Consider the following 17,128-nt stretch of genomic DNA (forward strand, 5'->3'; position numbering starts at 1 on the left):
GGGGGGGAATGATGTGTCCTGGGCATCGCCGCTCTGCTGCGGGAGCCCTGGGAACACCCATGCCGGGCAAGTTTGCTTTTCCCAGCTTGATGGAAGAGGAACTGGACCTCCAAACAGGGAACAGTCCAAGGCCAGGCCACAGATGGCCTGAGACCCCAGCCCGGGCTGTATGATGGCAAAGTGCATCCTCTGCGCCCACGCCCTGTAGCTGCCATCAGCTCCCCCAGCCCCCTCACTGGCCGGTCCCCTGACTCCCCATCAGCAAGGCCTTTGCCCTTGCTTCACCCTCACGGTCACCCAGGGAGAGAGGTATTACATCACATGTGCTCATTTTACAGATGAGGAAACTGAGGCTCAGAGAGGGCAAGGGACAAGGCTTCCCAGCAAAGACTGCCTGGGTTCAAAGCCCCCGCTCTGCCATTTACTAGCCTGTGACCTTGAACAAGTCACTCGACCTTTCTGAGCCTCAGTTTCCTCATCTGTAAAACGTGGATGACTATAGTAATTACCTTACGGAGTGAAATGAGTTACAACACATCCTGCGTGGAAAGCAGGAGTGGGTGCTCCAAGCACGTTGTCGGTTATTCCTGTGATCATTATTATCACTCCAAGCTGCACGCGTATGTGCACGCACACACCCACCTGTGAGTTCCAGGGGCAGGGCTAGGAGTGGAGTGCACAGCTGGGAAGGCCACACGCCTGTCACCTTGGGGCGGGGGGCGGGGGTGGTGTCCTCACCTAGTGCCCCACCACTTCTGTTAGAGACCCCCCACCCTGGCGAGGCCCTGGCCACTGTGGCCGTGAGTAACAAGGAGGCAGAAGAGACCCCAGGAAGGCAGATAGACAGACCCCCCGCCCCCAGGCCTAGGGAAGCCTGGAGGAGCCCACCGCACTGCCTCTGCGGCCTTGGGCCTTGTGTCCTGTATACAAAGGCAAGGGAAGCGTCGTGTTTGTTTTCCCGGGGCCAAGGCAATACATTTTTAGCTCCTTCAGTCTCCAGACAAGGAAGAGGATGTTTGGACGGGCAGCTCTGATCTACCTGTCCTGGAAGCTGGCTGGAAGTGGAGCGAAGCGCCCCAGGGTGAGGGGAGCTGGGCCAGACAGGCTGGGAGATGACCTACCTGGGACCTGGTTGGCTCTCCCTTAGAGAAGGGCCATTCTCACTGCACCTTTTGGTGCTCACCTGCTGGGCCTGGAGCACCCTGCTAATTGTGACAAGCTCACTTCCAGAGCATTCGCCCTGGGCCAGGCCCTGGGCCAAGAGTTTTACCAGAACTGACAGCATGGAGAGAAGTACAGCAATTATTACCATTTTAGCAGCAAAGGAACAAGGCTGGTTGTGTCCTTACCTGCTTCCTGGAGGGCTGGTGCTCTTGTCATCGTGTTCATACCTGGGGGAGGGGGCACTAAGGCTCAGAGAGGGATACTAGCTTGCCCAGCGTCACCCAGCAAGGAAGTCACAGTGTCAGAATTTGAATCCAGGACCGTTACGCCCAAACCCGCACTTTTGCCATCTCCCTGTTCCATGACGCCTCCCTGTGTGGCCTGGATCAGAGCCGCCGAGCTTTTCATGTCACTTTGCACGCAGAAAAGTAAACAAATTTCGCAAGCTGGATGAAGGAGGCTGTGCAGGACTGGACGCCGTGGCCCCCGGAACCCACCCACCACCCCAGGGCTGGGAAGCTGCCTGCAGGATCTGGCTTAGCCAGCCCTCTCCGAAGCAGGGTGTCCTGGCTGCCGGCTGCTGAAGATTTGACTAGGAATTCTGGAAGGGATGGGGACAGGCAGGTAACAGGCAGCCCGCCTTGGTGGGGGTCCAGCTAGGACAGCACACACACCCTTACCAGCTTTCCAGAGGAATATATTTGGAACTGCAGGAAACGTAAAGGGCCTGTGCAAAGAGTGGGAACCCAGCCACAGTGTAAAAGTCACACGTTTTTCATCAATGTTTATAAGAGCAAATGCTTACATGGCACTCACTTTCTTGGCAGCTCGCTCCAAGCCCTTCAGGTGTATTCACTCAGTTAAGCCTCAAGAGAGGAGCCGTGATCACTCCCATTTTACAGATGGGGAAACCAAGGCCTGGGGCAGCTCTGCAAGATCAGGGATGAGTGGGGGCAGAGCTGGGATTTGAGCCTCGGCCGCTGGTGCCAACACCACTCTCTGGATATCTGCGCCCATCTGCCAGCCAGGCGAAGAGGAAAACACCCAAGTGCCCAGTTCACCTGAGCCCTGCCCTCACTCACCCACAGAGTCTGGCCTAGCTCCACCCCTCTCTGGGGCGGGCCCTCTGGTGGGCATTGGTCTGGACCCCTTGCTGAAGGAGCCTCATGAATGATGCCCCACCGTACCGGGCGGGGGACTCTAGAGGCTGCTAGAAAGGGAATGCACGTGGGAGGTAGGCATGGTCCTGTCCTGGCCCTCCTCTCTCCCTTGCCTCAGCTTACCACCCGCATCCCCATCTCCCACCACTGCCATCAGGAAGCTCCCCTTTGGGAGGAGGTCTGACACGGCTTCGATGTTCAAGACCTTGACCACGCAGTACAAGCTGCGGGCGTTCCCAAGGGACGTCTGAGGTGCAGAGACATCATGTGACTTGCCCAAAGTCACGCAGTGAGTCAAGGACAGAAATGGGTGACAGTCTGCCAACTCCAGGGACCCCTGGCCCTCCTCTGCAGTGGAGAGGGCCCCCAGGGCGGTGATTCTGGAAGGGTGTTCCATGGGAGAGGGCCGGAAGCACATGGGTGGGAGGAAAAGGGTTGGGTGCGGTTGGGGTTCACAAGGAATAGCCGATGGCTTATTTTTACCCCAAATCCCACCTTTACTCGTGGTGTCCCCTTCATGCTCCTCTCCATCCCAGGTCTCACCCACTTCCTCACCCAGCCTGCCTGCCCGCTGGGAGCTTTTCCTGGGGGTGAGTTCTCTTCCCTTCCCCTAGCACATTGTCCCTTCCCACCACTGCCTGGAGGTCACTTGAGGCTATTGCCACGTCCTTAGGTGTGTCTTAGGTCCTCACCAGGGCGAGTTTCTTGAGGGCAGGGACTGTGAGCGGGGTGCGGGGTGGGGGGGTGCTGGGTGCGGGAGGGAAGGGTTTGGATTGATGGACAAGGACCCTGCTGGGTAAGCCCCACAGGCCCGTCTTTGAGACCCTGCAGGTGCCAGTTACTGGCTGTGTGTAATGGGCAGGGCATTGACCTCTCTGAGCCTCAGTTTCTTCGTCTGCCTGGCAGGGCTCCTCTGAGGATGGAACGGGAGAAACGTTGTGAAGGCGCCAGCCCAGTGCCCGGCACTGCGCACTTGCTCAACACGTTGTGTAGTTAGTACCTTTTCACCGTGGTCTAGACCTCCACCGTTGCTCCTCCCATGAGGCCCAGCAGCCGCATCCCCAGGGGGCTTGTTAGAAATACACAGTGCCAGGCCTACCCTATACCTGCAGAGTCAGAATCTGAATTTTAAGAAGAGCCCTTGTGCACAGTTTGAGGAGCACTGACTTAAAGCATGGGTCCCAAATGGCCCAACATCGTGATTTCACTGCTCAACCCCTGAACCACCTGACAATCCAGGGAGAGCAAAGTATATTATCCCCATTCTACAGACAAGAAAACTGAGTCCCAGAGAGATCACACAACTTCCCTGATTCACATGATCAGGAGGTGGCCAAGCCAGACGTAAACCAGTGCCATGGGCTTCAGACCTACACCTGCTGGGGTAGCCGTCCTGGGCCAGTCCAGTGCTGGGCTTGGAGGAGAACAGTCTAGGACCTCAATGTGCTTATCTGCCTAATGGGGTCCCAACACAACCTGGCTGTGGGGAGTATGTGCAGACGTGCCCCGTGTGGTGCCCCGGAGTTGTCCTCACAGGGAATTGGGTGTTGCATTACCAGCTCACCTCTCTGGAGCCCCCTGCCCTTGAGGGGCTTACAGGCTGAGGCAGGCAGGTGGAAGACAGAAAGACCGAGACAACTGTACAAACACCCTCAGGTAGTGCTTATGTAAGTCAACAAGCAAACAGAGGGCAGCCCGGCGGGAGTGACTAATCGTCTTAATAGTAACCACCACGGCAGCAGGCATAACGCTCCCTGGACACCAGGCACATCCCTGCTGAAGCCACGGAGTTGTCATCAATGGACCCAGTGGCAACTTGAGGCCCAGGGAAGCTGGGCCACCTTCCTCCTTCCTCTCCTCCTCTCCCACCACTTCTTCGGGGCTCTGACGGGATCCCTTTCATTCTTCCTTGGGTGTGAACTGTGCCAGCCTCCACCACATCCCAGCTGTGTGACCCTTCGCTAGTTCCTGCCCTCCGGGCCATAGATGAGGATGATTCTGGAACCTTCCACATTTGGTCACGAGGTTAATCCAGCGACCAAATGTAGGTGCTTAGCACAGAGAGAGCACTGGGTAAACGGGAGCTGTGGTTGTGATTCCCCTCACTTGGACAAGGCGGTCCCCACAGGTTGCCCCAGAGGGAAGCACCAGGGGGATGACCATACCCTTATTACAGATGAGAAAACTGAGGCTCAGAGAGGGAAACTGACTTCTCTAAGATCACCCTGCCCGTTAGAGTTGGAGCAAAGCAGGATTTGAACTTTAGTCACAGGACTCCCAGGGCAGTGCTCAAGGGGAGGGAAAAACAAAGGTCAGAAAGGCAGACCCCTCCCCAAGTTCCACCCACCCAGAGTGAGATCTTTTCTCCTGTGGGCTTTGGTGGGGGGGCGTGCGGAGATGGGCGTGTGTGTCTGTGTGAGGTCGGGGGAGGACATGGGTCTGTGTGCATGTGGGCATCCGTGTGTGTCCATGAAAGCACACAGGCCTGGGAGTCAGGGAGGACGAAAATGCCCCGGGGAGCCAGCGGTGGCCCACATGGGGGACACTCAGCGCCAGCCCCCAAGGTCACTGGGGCCCTGTGTGCGGACATTCGGGGGGCTTCCCCTCCCAGAAGACCACCACAGGGTGGAGGGTGCATCTCGGCCTCCACCTATCATTTCTCCGTCCATCCCCCACCTCTCCCAGCTCCTTCCTGTTTTGATGGAAGGAAAAAATTTCAGCTTTTTCCTTCTTTATTTTTCCAGACGGGTGACTCGCTCTGGAAAGGAATTCCCCCCTCCCCAAACCATCATAATACCTATGAATCGATGCCATAGATACAGGCCCATCCTGTCGTGCTGGAATAGTCACCGCTATTTTTGGGCGCTTTATGGGGGTGGTACCCCAGGGGAGGGGATATGGTGGGAGGGGGCTCGTTTGTCTCTTGCCAGTCCGCATTCCCCCTCCCAGGTTCCTCCCCTCCCCCACCCGTCCTGCCTGCCTGCGTTCTGGGAGGAGGGAAGGAAGCCTGCTTAGCCAGGGTATAAATAACTCAGGTGGTTACTCAGCTCCTGAGAACATGATAACATGAGTCATGATGTGAAATCAAGAGGAGCAGTGAACAGCCTTGGGCCGCCGCCCCGGGCAGGGCAGTGGGGCTGCAGGCGGAGGAGATCTGGTGCCCGCAGACCCGCAGTGGGCAGAGCCCAGGAGAACGGGCAAAGCTGCCATCCCACGCATGGTCTCAGACAAGCCTCTTCCTAGCTCAGACCCTCAGTTCACTCACCTGGAACATGGGGCAGGGTGGACTGGGTGGGCTTCTTTCCCGAAGCCCTCCCTGAGCTGGGAAGAGGACGGAGAGCAGGGGCCAAGTTCTGAGCATCGAAGCATTGGGTCCTTTCCCTTCACCTGTCACAGTCAGTGGGAAGAGCAGGTGTCTTGGAACTTCTGGTCTCCTTCCCCCATTTCCAAGGCAGGTGGCCCAGGGAGTTCCCTGGGCCTCAGTGGGACTTGCAGGATGGGTGGTGGGAGTTTAGACGGGAGCACAAGGTTCCTGGACACTTGGGCTGCTGAGCCTTCCCCCACCAGGGTGGCCGTGAACGAGGGACAGTCCCCACCCTCTTTTGGCTGCCCGGCCACGGTGTGGACATGAGGCGTGGGTTCAGAAACAGGACACCCTCAGGGATCACCGGCTTAGCCAGTGGGATCAGTCCAGGCAGCTAGACCAGGCTGCTGGCCCAGTCCCGGGCTCTGGCAGGCGGGGGGTCAGAGGGCAGCCCCAGCCCACACTGCCTGCTAGCCCAAGGAAGTCCCCAGCTGCAGGCTCATCTCCAGAGCAGGGCAGGCCTGGACCCCGCGTTGCCATGGCAACAGGTTCTGGAGCCTGCGCAGGCTGAGCCACCCTCTCCTGTCCCCCTGTGGCTGCCTGGCCTGCTGGGGAGGGGGCTAAGCTGGGGACAGGGCACTTGTCCCGGTGGGAGGGCCGCAGGCTGGGGGTACAGCTGATTGCTGTGGACCCTGGATGGGAGTCAGGATACAGGGCGTCTATGTGGCCTTCGGCAGCTCATTCCTTAGATCTCAGCCCCACCCCGGCTGTAAAGTGGCAGAGCAGCGGGAAGACTAACGGCGGCCCTGGCTGCTGAGAGGGTCGCACAGCGGAGCAGCTGCGAGCAGGGCTACCCAGAGCTCCCTTCTCGTCTGTGAGGCACCCTCCTTCCCACCTTTGGCCTTAATCCCAAGGGCAGCGCCCCCAGTGTCTGCACCCCACCTGGCTCTGCCCTGCTGACCCTTGGCCTGGCTTCTCCTCCAGTAGGGAGGGGGCCGCCGCCCCCCCACCCCTGCATGCCCAGACATGGGCATGGCTCAGACATGGGCATGGCTCAGACCCAGCCATTCAGTGGACAGCCTGCCCTCTGGCCCCTCACAAACAATGGGGACTCCAGGAATATTGTCCTGCCTGGGCTGAATCAAATGCTCTAAATTTAGCCCATCTGATGCGTCCTCTGCTTCCTGCCCCTGCTGCCCTCCTTTCAAGGCGATGAGGTCACCCCGGAACCGCCTGCCCAGCAGCCAGACCCGGGGTTTTTCCAGGTCCAGGGCTGCGCTTTTGCTCTTGGGGAACGAAAAGCCAGGGGATCAGGGGTCACGAGTCCTAGTTCCCTCTCTCCCTCCTGTCCTGCCCAGCCCTTCAGGCTGCTTGGTCCAGAGCTGAGTCTCCAGGAACTTTGCCACAAGCCTGGGCTGGGGGAGGCCTCGGAGGGAGGGAACAGCACGCACCCAGGGAAGGGGCTCACATTGACAGACCAGGGGCTTGGATGTGTTGGAAGAAACACAAAGTCTCATCACCCCGTTCAAGAAAGATGTATTGAGTGCCTGCTCTCTGCTGGGCCCAGTGCTGGGAAAGAAGATAAGCCTGCCCTCCTGGAGTAAACAGATCAGAGGAAGAAGGATAATTGGCAAGTAAACAAGAAATGACCGAGATCGTCTCCATTGTGACACATGTTATGAAGGAAAGAAATCAGAGAGATGTGATCGCAAAACGTGGGCAGAGGGCCCGGCTTCAGAGAAAGGGGGCAGGGAAGGCCTCTCTAGAGGTGACCTTTGAGCTGGGTCTTGGATGACCAGAAAGAGCTATTCGAAGATCTGGGTGGCGCCAAGACCTCCAGGCTAGAGGAAGGACAAGGGCGGACGCCTTGGAGAGAAGAAACTTGTAGAGTTGGGGCAGCCAGGGGACCAGGAGACCACTCCCAGTAGGGATAAGGGTGGGCAGTTGCAGGAAAAGGAGGCAACAGGGGCCAGATGGAGAAGAAGCCAGGGTAACATTCCCTGTGTGAGAGGCGTGCCCCTCCCCCAGGACGATGAGCCACGTGCCTGACTCACAGATTTAAGAGAATCTGTTGGCTGCTGGGTAGAGACGGGACAGCAGGGAGACCAGGGAGTATGCTGAAGCCTAATGTCTTGGCACAATGAAAGCTGTTTTCTAGAGGCACCTGCAAAATTTACCTGCTGTAGTCCTCTCATGGGCCTCTGAGGCCCAGAAAAGGTATGTGTCTTGCCCAAGGTCACACAGCAAGTTGGAGCTCTGCCTGGAAAAGGTTTTATAGGAGGTAGTAAGAGGTGCCTTGCCACCTGAAAAGGATGTGTTTTTCTCAAGAGCATCCTGTCTGAGAGGCCGCCCTCAGCCCAGTTCTGCCAGTCTGTAGGCTGTGCCGTGGGCCCTGCCTGCTCTGGTTGGGGAGGGGGTGAGTAAACTAGGGATGGCCAAGCCCCTCCCACAGTCCTCCCCCACCGCAGCCCTCTTCCCTCTCAGAAGCCCCCGCTCTCCTGCTCTGCAAGACTCCGGCGTTGGCAGGGAGCTGTGAGGGCCTCTGGAATGTGGCTTTCCGGTGCCAGCAGCAGCGTGCCAACCTTGGTAGAGGCCTCGGGGGCGGATGGGGGAATCACCGGATCTTGTCTGGAATGGGGTGGCTGTCAGCCGGGAGCCAGGGGAGGGCTGGGCCCTGCCTGCCGCTTCTCAGGTGGGGGACATCCCGCACTGAAGCGGCCCCCAGGGCTCCCAGAACTGCTGACCTGCTGTCTCTCTACTCACCATCCCTCCAGGAGCAGGGAAGCTGGTTCCCTAGCAACAGTGCCCCCATCCCACTCTTCCCTCCAGGCCCACATCCTCAGTGCCTCTAGGTTTACCCTGCAGCCCTGCTGGGGGTGAGGGGAGAGAGCGCTCTCTGAGATTCCTATTACACCAGGAGTGAGGAAAAGAGCTTTGGGCCGAAGCTGATCTAGGTTCAAATCCCATCTTGACAGTGATGGACTTTCTGGGCCTCAGTTTCCTCATCTACAAAATGAAGATGATGCCCCTGCACAAGGACATGGGGTGAGAATGCAATAAGGTACCCCCCACCCCACCCCCAGGGCCTGGCACTCTCCAGCGCTCCTTGTCTGTTGGTTCCCTCCCTCCTCTACCCTCTCCTGCTCGGTTTCCCTATCCCTGTGTCCCCTGGCCGCCTAGGGGGAATAGTAAGCTTCTTTGCTGTGCTGGGACCAGAGACCGGGAGAGATGGGACACCGGAGTGGCCAGGGGCAGTGCAGCACCTGGTTAGGGTCCTGGCTCAGGAGCCAGACAGACCTCTGTTGAGTCCTGGCTCCTCCACTGATGAGCTGTGTGGCCTTGACCAAGTTACTAAACCTCTCTGAGCCTTGATTTCCTCACTTGTCCAGTGGTAATAATAATAGTGCCTTCTCCACAGAGCCATCAGGACATAGCTATCATTGTTAGCGGGTAGGGGAAAGAGGGTATTGGGGTGCTAGTGTACCCCAGCAGCCCTAGGTGGTTGGAAGCATCTGATGAGGGTGAGAGGCACACTTGAGTGGCTGAGGAGAGAGTAGTCAGCACCCAGACACCCACCCTCCTGTGCCTCTCATGGCAGGAAAGCTGAGGGGCCAGCAATTCTCTGGGGACCCCCCGCACTCCCAGCTTTGCTGGTGGTGAAGCTGGTGAGGTCTCCTTTGCCAGCCAGATGCCCTTCAGGCCCCCTCCCCCCCCTCTGCCAGCAGGGCCCAGGCCAAGATGCCTTTATTTTTAAACCTGCAAACAATGCTTGTCCAGGCACGGCCTCCTGCAGAGGACAGAGAGCGAGGATGGGCTGGAAGCCGCACTTCCGAGGCCGGCACTCCTCACCTCCAGACAGGTGCCAAGGGGACATGGCCCTCCCACTGACAGGGGCACAGGGTCTGCTCGGGTTCCTCCCACCCCAGGCCTTGACCCTGGACCCTCAGGGGTCCAGATTCCAGAGTCTTCCGTAGTCCCTGTTCCCCTGGCTGGGACAAGCCGCCACATCAGATGGGCCTGATGAGGCACACCTGCTGTGTTTCGGTCCCCACAGGGCCAGTCCCAAGAATGACTGTAGGACCCAGGACATCCGGCCCCTCACAGGGGCTGGCTCCGATTCCCGTTCCAGCCCAGAGCCCCCTCAAGACCAGGCTGGACACTCCGCACCTTTGGAAAGGCTCCCCGCCCAGTGCCCTTGATCCACCGCTGCCCATGCACACCTCCCTCTGCCCACAGCTCTCCAGAAAACTCCCGCTGAGTCTGTTCAGCAGGAGGGCGGTGCACTTGGCAGTGACCGGCTGCTCAACACTCCTGGAGGGCGGGGCCAGAGCAGCGGACCAGGAGTCAGGGAAGTGGGGTCTAGTCCTGGTTGTGCCATTAACCTCCACGTGACCTTGAGCAAGACCCATAACCATCCCTCTCCCTCAGTTTCCTCTTCTGCAGAACAGGGGTAATCGACCCACCCTACTCCCATCTCAGGGTGGGAGACAGCTTTGTGAGCTCTGAGGTGGGGACGTGTGTGGGACACAGGGCCTCTGGATGGGCAGGAGACCCTGGAAACCGGTGTCCCCAGTACCTGCTGGTCTCTATGAAGAGCCACAGACACCAGACCCCAGAGCCTGGCTTCAGATCCCGGCCCTCTGTAGGTGGGGCAACTACCCAGCTCCCCATCTGTAAAATGGGATCGTGACCTGTCTCCAAGGGCTGCTGGGAAGACTGATTCGCATCAGCTCTTATCACGTGTGTGGGAGAGCCAAGAGGTACATGTGTGTGAGTGTGCCCGGGTGTGCACACGCCTCCTCCTGCTGGCATCTCCTCCTGCTGGGACCCTACGCCCAGAGCCTGGCTCCACCCCGGGCCACTGGGGAACAGCCTCAAAGGGAGACCTCTCGAATGTATAAAGAAGATGTGGTACATATATGCAATAGAATATTACTCAGCCGTAAAAAAGAACGAAATAATGCCATTTGCAGCAACATGGATGGACCTAGAGATTGTCATACTGAGTGAAGTAAGTCAGAGAAAGACAATTATCATATGATATCACTTATATGTGGAATCTGAAAAAAAATGGTACAAATGAACTTATTTACAAAACAGAAATAGAGTCACAGATGTAGAAAACAAACTTATGGCTACCAGGGGGGAAAGTGGGGAGTGGGGATAAATTGGGAGATTAGGATTGACATATACACACTACTATATATAAAATAGATCACTAATAGGGACCTACTGTATAGCACAGGGAACTCTATTCAATACTCTGTAATGACCTATATGGGAAAAGAATCTAAAAAAGGAGTGGATATACATATATGAATAACTGATTCACTTTGTTGTACAGCAGTAACTAACACAACATCATAAATCAACTAGACTCCAATAAACATTTTTTTAAAAGGGAGACCTCTGGGAGGGAGAAATGGTGAGGGGACAGGTCACTGAAGGCCTCAAAATGGGCTGTCTCTCCTGTCTCCCAGGCAGCTTTGAAGTTCCCCATAGCAGCACTGCCTGTTATAGTTCCTGTAGTTATTTCATCTGCCGTCTCTCCGCACCCATGAGGAACGAGATCTTGTCTGTTTTGTCCACTGCTATGCCTCAGTGCCTAGACCAGTGCCAGGCACACAGTAGGTGTTCAACAAGTACGTGGATGGATAGTTTTGTTGTCGGCTCTATCAAGGCGTCACGCACATACATGAAAGTCACCAGCTGTCAAGCCTCAAACGTGTACAGTGGGGTAACCACCACCTCCACCAGGATGGAGAACATTTTCTCACCCTAAAGGTCCCTTCGGGGCCCTTCCTAGTGAATCTCACCCCTCGCCCCTGGCAACCACTGGCCTGCCTTCTAGTACGGTCATGTTGCACTTTCTAGAATTCTGTGTAAGCAGGGGAGTGACGTGATCATACCTGCATTTGACGAGGCAGTGCCAGCTGCTGTGTGGGTCCTGGCGAGGAGGGCCGAGGGGGATGGAGGGACCTGGCAGGATGGAGGTGACGGTGACAGGCCTGGTCCAGGAAAGGTGGAGGGTTTGAGAGGAACCCTCGGACCAGGTGAGCAACTGGCTGTGGCGGCCGAGGCGAGGTTTCCACTGGAGCAGCTGACCAGAGGCTGAGAGGAGCGGAGACTGAGGGGGCCTTCACGGAGCACGAGCTCAGGAGACGTCGCTGGCCTGCCTGGGAGAGAGATGCGCCCAGAGGCACCTGAGCGCATGGGTGTGCATGCACTCACAAGCACAAGCACACCTGTGCACACACATAAGGAAGAGGGCAGCCCAGGCTCAGGCAGATGGCCGCCGAGAGGCACAGCTGCTCAAAGCCTGGCTGTTTCCATCTTCCCTGCAGAGGAGAACCTCTCCAGGCTGCACAGAACGGAGCGAACATGGTTGGCAAGAAGTGGGGAGGGGAAGCTCTCGTTCACGGAGGCCCGGCCCTGTGAGAGGCATGGCTCACGTGGAAGGAATCCCATCCTCAGGGTGTAGCTGCTCCCTCTTACAGATGAGGAAGCGGAGGTGTGAACACGCTGAGTGGCTCGGTATCCTTGCATTCGGTATCCTTGCATTCGGTATTCACGCTCTTCTTACAGCACAACCTTGACCTTTCTCCCGTGGAGACACGCTCCTCCCGTGTTCCCTCTCCTCCAATCTGGATGGACTTGGAATTTGCAAAAGCAATGCTCTGTGGTTTCTGAGCAAGGTCAGAAAATGCAGTGCACCTTCTGCACGGTTCTCTTGGGACACTCATCTCTGGGGCTCTGAGGGTCACCATGCTGGGAGGAAGCCCAACCAGCCCACATAGAGAGACCAAACAGAAGGGCCCAGAGAGGACAGGAGGAGGAGAAAGACACCCGGCCAGCACACACTGCAGCCACTGGCTGCAACTGCATGAGGGACCCTAAGCCAGGCCACCCAGCCAAGCCCTTCACAAACTCATGACTCACAGAAACTATGAGAAATAATAAAATTGTTCTTGGGCTTCCCTGGTGGCGCAGTGGTTGAGAGTCCGCCTGCCGATGCAGGGGACACGGGTTCGTGCCCCGGTCCGGGAAGATCCCACACGCCGTGGAGTGGCTGGGCCCGTGAGCCATGGCCACTGAGCCTGTGCGCCAGGAGCCTGTGTTCCGCAACGGGAGAGGCCACAACAGTGAGAGGCCCGCGTACCGCAAAAAAAAAAAAAAAAAAAAAACCACAACAACAAAATAATAATAATAAAATGGTTCTTGTTGTTTTAAGCTGCTAAGTGTGGGGTTGGTTCATTATGTAGCTGTAACTAATTAGAACATGACCCATTGCAAATCCTGTTGGACTGATGTTCAAAATAATCCAGAATCCGGGCTTCCCTGGTGGTGCAGTGGTTAAGAATCTGCCTGCCAATGCAGGGGACATGGGTTCAAGCCCTGGTCCGGAAAGATCCCACTTCCGTGGAGCAACTAAGCCCGTGCGCCACAACTACTGAGCCCATGTGCCACAACTATTGAGCCTGCACTCTAGAACCCGTGCTCCGCAACAGGAGAAGCCACCGCAATGAGAAGCCTGCGCACCGCAACAAAGAGTAGCCCCCACTCTCCGCAACTAGAGAAAGCCCACGCGCAGTAACGAAGACCCAACACAGCCAAAAATAAATTAAAAAGAAAAAATCCAGAATCCAACTGCTTCTCACATCTCCACCCACCACCCTAATCTGGGCCACCATTACCTCTTGCCTGGACAACTCAGTAGCCTGCTGACTGGTCTCCCTGCTTCTGCCCTCGACCCCGCGGTCTGTTCTCTGCACCGCAGCCAGAGCGCACCCGTGGAGCAGAGACACCTCTTCTCAATGCCCGCCAGTGTCTCCCATCTCCCTCAAGACCTGACGGTGACCCACAGGCCCTACACGCGCTGCCCCCACGACCTATCTGACCTCAGCTCCCCCGACTCTCCCCTCCTTCACTCTACTCCAGCAGTTTCCCCAAACTCATCAAGCACATTCCTTCTCAGAGCCCTTGCTCATGCTATCCCTTCTGCCTAGCATTGCTTTTCCTCCCAGAGGTCTTCCTGGCTCGCTCCCTCACCCCTTCAACTCTCAAAACAAGTGAGGAAATTGGCAGGCAGTGGGGCTTCCCTGGTGGTGCAGTGGTCAAGAACCCGCCTGCCAATGCTGGGGACACGGATTCGAGCCCTGGTCTGGGAAGATCCCACATGCCTGGAGCAACTAAGTCCGCGAGCCACAACTACGGAAGCCCGCAAGCCACAACTACGGAAGCCCGCGCGCCTAGAGCCCGTGCTCCGCAACAAGCCAAGCGCCGCAATGAGATGCCCGCGCACCGCAACGAACAGTAGCCCCCGCTCGCCGCAACTAGAGAAAGCCCGCACGCAGCAATGAAGACCCAACGCAGCCCAAAATAAATAAATAAATTTATTTAAAAAAAAAAAAACAGGCAGGCAGTGATGCGGGCAATAATGTACAATCAAGTGGTCCTGGGTTGGGGAAGGGGGGTGGGGAGGGGGCAGTGCAGCGCAGAGGGGTCGGGTGTTTTCTCTGAGCAGGTGACATTTAAGAGGTGAATGATTAAAAGAAGAGAGCCATTTGAGGCAGAGGGAACAGCAGGTGCAAAGGCCCTGAGATAGGAAGGAGCTGTATGCATTGGAGAAACAGCAACATGGCCAGTGGGAAGTGAGTGAGGAAGCAGCAGCAGGAGATGCCGTCAGAGGAGCCCGGCCGCTGGGTCTACTTCCCTCTCCCCTTCCTGCCTCTGACAGACTAGCACTTGCAGAACTGCCCGTCCCACCCACCCCCAGGTCCGAGCTAGGGTGCTGCTCTGCCACCGCCCCTCCTGCCTTGTGACCTCAGCCCCACCCAGCCCCAGTCCCCAGCCCCCACTTCCCCTTCCACTTGTGACCTGGGAAGGCAGGAACCACATCCTTCATAAACTGCATCTCCTCTCCCTCACTCCCTCCTGGACTTCCAGAGTGGATGGCAGTGGACAGAGCAGCTGGCCCCCAGTCAGTGGCTGACTCCCTTTTGACTCCCATCTGCCTTCCCACCCCTCCCCACCCACTGGCCCCCGGTGGCGTCAGACCCTGGTAGCCTCCTCTCCTTCCCTTTCAGCAACCCTCCTAGAAACCATGGGGGTTCCCCAAATGCATCAGCCGTTCCCTGGGCCCAGAACACCCTTTCTTCCCTCCTCCCTCTGACCAAATCTCAGCTGTCACCTCCTCCTGGAAGTCCCTGGGTTATGAGCAGAAGGTGGGTCCTGCCCATCTCTGTACCCCAGGGCCGGGTGTAGGGCCTGGCACCAAGAAGGAGCTTAGTAGATGGATGGATAAGTGAATGGACAAACGAGGAAGTTACCTGGGTCCACTTGGTGTGTCATCCACTGGCCTGTGCTAGGCACAGAAGTTAGGGATGACGATGACAGACCCTCTCGCATTCAAGTGCGCAGACTCCATTCCCCAAAGCCAGGGTTCTGGAGCAGGTCTGGGCTCTGCACTCATTTACTGTGTGACCTTGGGAAGCCACTGGCCTGTGCTGAGCTCTCCTCATTTGCCAAAGCAGCAGCTGGAAGAGGCTAAATGATCTCAAAGCATCAGGGTCACAAGTGTGGACTCGAGCCAGGCGGCCTGGGCTCAAATCCTGGCCCTGCCCCCATGCCAGCTGTGTGACCGTGGGCGAGTTTCTTAACCCCTCTTGTCCTCCAGCTCCCCATCTGTAGGTGCTGAAGAGCTTCAGGGCGTATCTCGCAGAATTTGTCTGAAGATTCACAGCTATGGCTCCTGTGGAAAGCGCTGGACACGTGTTAACCATCAGGTTAATTAGACCATAATTAGGTCTGAGGTCCTTGATCTGCGGCTAACGGGACGTGACAGGTTTGTTGGACACATCTACTGTGTGTCAGAGTAGGAGGCTGGGAGTGTCCAGGACTGAGGTTCTGAGGTCTCTTGGGGCACCGAGGATGGGGCGACTGTCACTCCTGGCTGGAGGCATGGGACGCATCACTCATACGTGTGGGCTGCGCACACACAGGCGCTCTTTTTCGTGTACACACTGCCTGCCCGAAAGCAGTCTCTGCCCTTCCCCACACCGCTGGACCCTCTGAGGGGTCAAATGTGAAAGTGGGTGCTGAGGGAAACTGAGGGTAATCCCATCGTGCAGACTGAGCTTCCAGAGACCTGCTGGGACATGTCCCCCCAAACCACCCATCCTACCCCACACTCTCCCAGGGAATGACGGACCGGAAATGAGGTCGCAGGCCACACATGGGAGGTTCCAGGGACCCCAGCCAGTAAGGGGCTGCCTCTCAGACTCCTGTGTCCCTGCCCCTGAGGGCCAGGGTGAGATGGCCTCATGTGAACAGAGAGAGTTTAGGAATCTTAGTGACCACTGTGTCCAGAGCCTGTGGCATAGGGGAAGCTGAGGCCACGAAGGCTTGAGTGACTTGCCCAAGGTCACACAGCAGTGGGGGCAGAGCTGGGATCAGAACCCAGAATTCCAAGCCCCTAGCCCTGCTCCGCCTCCACACACTGACGCATTTCTGGAAATTACCCCAGTTTTACTTTCCAAAATGAGTCAGGAACATCTGTACCTCAGGGGCCAAAAATACTCCCAAGGACTCCCTAACAAAGACGCTGACATCTTCCCGAGGTGTCTGAAAGCAGAACTGGCCTTCCCAGGAGCTGATAACGATGCCATTGCGTTCATTCGGTCAGAGTTCCGGAAGTCTTAGAAAGCCACGTTCTTGTGCTGTTCTTGCTACTGTAAAGTAGGGAACCAGGCCCCATTTGCCAGGGGACACCACTGAAGCCCGAAGGGGTGGAGTGATTTGCCCAGGGTCACACAGCCCTGGTTCTGAACTCGGATTCCAACCCCAAGCCCAGAACCTTCTCTGACTCCCTGGAGGTGAGTTTGACCTTCCCTCTCAGAGATCTCGGCAGATCTTAGGCTGCATAGACTCCCACTCCCAAATTCAAATTCTTTTTCATTTTTAATGTCTTTACTATAAAAGCAACAATACATGTTCACTTACGAAAAATGCACAAAAGTCAAAATAAGGAAGAAAAATCACCACTCACAGCCCCACCACCCAGGACAATCATTGTTAAGGTTTGATGTATTTCCTTCCATAGTTTTTTGTTTGGGACCTTTTTTTAAACCTGGCTGAGATCATACTGTATATTAAAAGAAAAAAAACAAAACGGTGGTATCCTGCCTTTTTGACTTGCCATTATATCACGGGCACTTTTCTGGTTATTTTACTCCCTATAACCTCGTTTCTTTTTCCTCTTCTCTGAATCTCATTTTTATTGGCTGCCTAATATTTTGTCAAGTGGAAGTTCCATAGTTTATTTAGCCATTCCCTTATTGTCGGACATCTCAGTTATTTCCAGTTTTTCAATGTTATAAATAATATATTTTGGTTGGGCGTCCCTGGTGGCGCAGTGGTTGGGAGTCCACCTGCCGATGCAGGGGACACTGGTTCGTGCCCCGGTCCGGGAGGATCCCACATGCCGCGGAGCGGCTGGGCC

The sequence above is a fragment of the Aethalodelphis obliquidens genome, unplaced genomic scaffold (genome assembly GCF_003676395.1).
Source record: "Aethalodelphis obliquidens isolate GAN/ISIS:26980383/991018 unplaced genomic scaffold, ASM367639v1 scaffold8, whole genome shotgun sequence".
NCBI lineage: Eukaryota > Metazoa > Chordata > Mammalia > Artiodactyla > Delphinidae > Aethalodelphis > Aethalodelphis obliquidens.